The sequence below is a fragment of the Papio anubis genome, chromosome 2 (genome assembly GCF_008728515.1).
Source record: "Papio anubis isolate 15944 chromosome 2, Panubis1.0, whole genome shotgun sequence".
NCBI classification, from domain to species: Eukaryota; Metazoa; Chordata; class Mammalia; order Primates; family Cercopithecidae; genus Papio; species Papio anubis.
The window spans coordinates 29,167,157-29,171,947 of NC_044977.1; the positions used below are offsets into that span (position 1 = coordinate 29,167,157).

The window sequence follows — 4,791 nt, forward strand, 5'->3', positions numbered from 1 at the left end:
GATGTGAGACGCAGAGTCAAAGGAGATCATTTTGGAGCTTTACGATTTGACTGCTCCTCTAGATTTCAGACTTGCATGGGACCTGTAGCACCTTTGTTTTTACCAATTTCTCCCATTTGGAATGGCTGTATTTACCCAATGTTTGTACCCCCATTGTATCTAGGAGGTAACTAACTTGCTTTGATTTTACAGGCTCATAGGTGGAAGAGATTTGCCTTGTCTCAGATGAGACTTTGGATTGTGGACTTTTGAGTTAATGCTGAAATGGGAAGGGCCAGGGTTAGAATGATATGGTTTGGCTGTGTCCCACCCAAATCTCATTTTGAATTGTAGCTCCAATAATCCCCACATGTTGTAGGAGGGTCCTGGTGGGAGGTAACTGAATCATGAGGGTAGGTTTTTCCATGTTGTTCTTGTGATAGTAAATAAGTCTCCTGAGATCTGATAGTTTTATGAAGGGCAGTTCTCCTGCACACACTCTCGCCGGCTGTCATGTAAGATGTGCCTTTCCTCCTCCTTTGCATTCCACTATGATCATGAGGCCTTCCCAGCCATGTTGAACTGTGAATATATTAAACCTCTTTTTCTTTATAAATTATTCACTCTTGGGCATTTCCTCATAGCAGTATGAAAATGGACTAATACACCTGGCTATTTTTTTTGTGTTTTTTTGTAGAGATGGGGTTTCTCCATGTTGCCCAGGCTGGTCTGTAACTCCTGGGCTCAGCGATCAGCCTGCCTTAGCCTCCCAAAGTGCTAGGATTACAAGAATGAACCACCACTGGTTTAATTTGTATATTGCCTTTTTTTTTTTTTTTTTAGTGCGAGGCAGTTCTGTTACTCATAGCTGATTGCAGCTCTTTATTTATTTTAATTTTTAATTTTTTTGTTATTTGGTTTTATTTCATAGTCATAAAGTTAACTCTGCAATCCAGCTAGGCATGGAAGGGAACAAGGAAAACATGGAACCCAAAGGGAGCTGAAGCAAGAGCACAAATATTCTAGGATACTGTGAACAAATGGGGTGGAGAGGTGCTCACCTGAAAGAAAGAATGGTCTGGTGGTTAAGATAAAACACAAGTCAAACTTGTTAGAATTGTCCATAGTCTGCAATGGTAATCTTCTTGCTGGTATTGCCATTTCTGAACCCAAAGCGCTCCATGGCTTCCACAATATTCTTGCCTTCATTTACCTTGCCAAAGACCACGTCATTGCCATCCAGTCACTCAGTCTTAGCAGTGCAGATGAAAAACCGGGAACCGTTTGTGTTGGGTACAGCATTTGCCGTGGACAAGATGCCAGGACCTGTATGCTCTAGGATAAAGTTCTCGTCATCAAATTTCTCACCAGTCATCAAATTTCTCCCCACAGATGGATTTGCCACTAGTGCCATTATGGCATATGAACTCGCCACACTGACACATAAACCCTGGAATAATTCTGTGAAAGCAGGAACCCTTATAACCAAATCCTTTCTCTCCAGGGCACAAAAGTTTTCTGCTGTCTTTGGAATCTTGTCTGCAAACAGCTCGAAGGAGACGCAGCCCAAGGGCTCGCCATTGACGGCAGTGTCGAAGAACACGGTGAGGTTGACCATGGCTGATAGTATGGAGTTCCCAGTGGTGGTGGCATCTGCAAAGCCTGCAGTTCTTAACAAAAAGAATGGTGTTGTCATGTTAACAAGAAAATTCAGAAAGCGTACCTAACAGAAAATATGAAACATTTAGAAGAAATTCTACCTTACCTATTTGTGTACATAAGTCATACCCAGTACTAAAATATCTCAAGAAAATGGTTGGAGAAACTCCTGATTACAGATAAGTTTCTAACTTACATATGAAAAGGTCAATTTATGGCATAGCTTCTATTCTTTTTCTTTTCACAGCTTTATTGATGTATGTTTTATATAGCATAAAATTCATCCATTTTAAGTGTACCATTCAATTTAGTATATTCACAGAGTTGTGCAACCATTTCCAATTTAACTTTAGAACTTTTTTTTTTGAGATGGAGTTTCACTCGTGTTGCCCAGGCTGGAGTGCAATGGCATGATCATGGCTCGCCACACCCTCTGCCTTCTGGGTTCAAGCGATTCTCCTGCCTCAGCCTCCTGAGTAGCTGGGATTACATGCATGTGCTACCACGCCTGGCTAATTTTGTATTTTTAGTAGAGACGGGGTTTCTCCAACACTCTAAAGAGAAACCTCATACCCTTTACAAACCTATTTTCCATTTCTTACCCTTACCTTAAAACCCTTTGCCTCCAGCCCTGGACCTAGCCATAGCTCCTGATGAGGACTAATTTACTTTCCATCTCTATGGATTTGCCTATTCTGGACATTTTACATACATGAATCCATATCATATGTAGTATTTTTGTGACTGACTTCTTTTTCTTAGAATATGTTTTCAAGGTTTATCCATGTAGAATGTAACAATACTTCATTTTATTATTATTATTATTATTTTTATTTTTATTATACTTTAAGTTCTAGGGTACTTGTGCACCATGTGCACGTTTGTTACATATGTATACATGTACAGTTGTGTTGCACCCATTAACTCGTCATTGACATTAGGCATATCTCCTAATGCTATCCCTCCCCCTCCCTCTTCCCCACTACAGGCCCTGGTGTGTGATGTTCCCCACCCTGTGTCCAAGTGTTCTCATTGTTCAGTTCCCACCTATGAGTGAGTATATGCAGAGTCTGATTTTCTGTCCTTTGTGACAGCCTGCTGAGAATGATGGTTTCCAGTTTCCATCCATGTCCCTACAAAGCGACATGAACTCATCCTTTTATGGTCATGAGTATTCCATGGTGTATATGTGCCACATTTTCTTAATCCAGTCTATCATCGATGGACATTTGGGTTGGTTCCAAGTCTTTGCTATTGTGAGTAGTGCCGTGATAAATGTACGTGTGCATGTGTCTTTATAGCAACATGATTTATAATCCTTGGGGTATATACCCAGGAATGGAATAGGTGTCAAATGGTATTCTAGTTTTAGATCCTGAGGAATCGGCCAAGACTGTCTTCCACACAATGGTTGAACTAGTTTATAGTCCCACCAACAGTATAAAGTGTTCCTGTTTTCCACATCTTCTAGCACCTGTTATTTCCTTGATTTTTTAATGATTGCCATTCTGACTGGTGTGAGATGATATCTCATTGTGGCTTTGATTTGCATTTCCTTTGATGGCGAAAGTGATGATGAGCATTTTTTCTTGTGTCTGGTTACGTATAAATGTCTTCTTTTGAGAACTGGTCTGTTCATATCCTTCACATTTTTGATGGGGTTGTCGATTTTTTTTTTTTTTTTTTGTAAATTTGTTTAAGTTCTTTGTAGATTCTGATATTATTTTGTCAGATGGGTAGATTGCCAAAAATTTTCTCCCATTCTGTAGGTTGCCTGTTCACCTGATGGTAGTTTCTTTTGCTGTGCAGAAGCTCTTTAGTTTAATTAGATTCCATTTGTCAATTTTGGCTTTTGTTGCCATTGCCATTGCTTTTGGTGTTTTAGTCATGAAGTCCTTGTCCATGCCTATGTCCTAAATGGTATTGCCCAGGTTTTCTTCTAGCGTTTGTATGGTTTTAGGTCTAACATTTAAATCTTTAATCCATCTTGAATTAATTTTTGTATAAGATGTAAGGAAGGGATCCAGTTTCAGCTTTCTACATATGGCTAGCCAATTTTCCCAGTACCATATATTAAATAGGGAATCCTTTCCCCATTTCTTGTTTTTGTCAGGTTTGTCAAAGATCAGATGGCTGTAGAAGTGTGGTATTATTTCTGAGGGCTCTGTTTTGTTCCATTGGTCTATATCTCCATTTTGGTAGCAGTACCATGCTGTTTTGGTTACTATAACCTTGTAGTATAGTTTGAAGTCAGGTAGTATGATGCCTCCAGGTTTGTTCTTTTTGCTTAGGATTGTCTTGGTAATGCAGGCTTTTTGAAGTTTAAAGTAATTTTTTCCAATTCTCTGAAGAAAGTCATTGATAGCTTAATGGGGATGGCATTGAATCTATAAATTACCTTGGGCAGTATGGCCATTTTCACGATATTGATTCTTCCTATCCATGAGCATGGTATATTCTTCCATTTGTTTGTGTCCTCTTTTATTTCACTGAGCAGTGGTTTGTAGTTCTCCTTGAAGAGGTCCTTTACATCCCTTGTAAGTTGGATTCCTAGGTATTTTATTCTCTTTGAAGCAATTGTGAATGGGAGTTCACTCATGATTTGGCTCTCTGTTTGTCTGTTATTGGTGTACAGGAATGTTTGTGATTTTTGCACATTGATTTTATATTCTGAAACTTTGCTGAAGTTGCTTATCAGCTTAAGGAGATTTTGGGCTGAGACAATGGGGTTTTCTAAATATACAATCATGTCATCTGCAAACAGGGACAATTTGACTTCCTCTTTTCCTAATCGAATACCCTTTATTTCTTTCTCCTGCTTGATTGCCCTGGCCAGAATTTCCAACACTATGTTGAATAGGAATGGTGAGAGAGGGCTTCCCTGTCTTGTGCCAGTTTTCAAAGGGAATTTTTCCAGTTTTTGCCCATTCAGTATGATACTGGCTGTGGGTTTGTCATAAATAGCTCTTACTATTTTGAGATACATCCATTCAATACCTAGTTTATTGAGAGTTTTTAGCAGGAAGGGGTGTTGAATTTTGTCAAAGGCCTTTTCTCAATCTATTGAGATAATCATGTGGTTTTTGTTTTTGGTTCTGTTTATATGACGGATTACGTTTATTGATTTGAGTGTGTTGAACCAGCCTTGCATCC

The 4,791-nt window shown here is 39.2% G+C and overlaps 1 pseudogene; it reads right to left on the minus strand.

The window, feature by feature from the left end:
- Window positions 1–837: 837 nt before the first annotated feature.
- LOC110742469 lies at window positions 838–1,957 on the minus strand (annotated as a pseudogene).
- Between the last annotated feature and the right edge of the window lie 2,834 nt (window positions 1,958–4,791).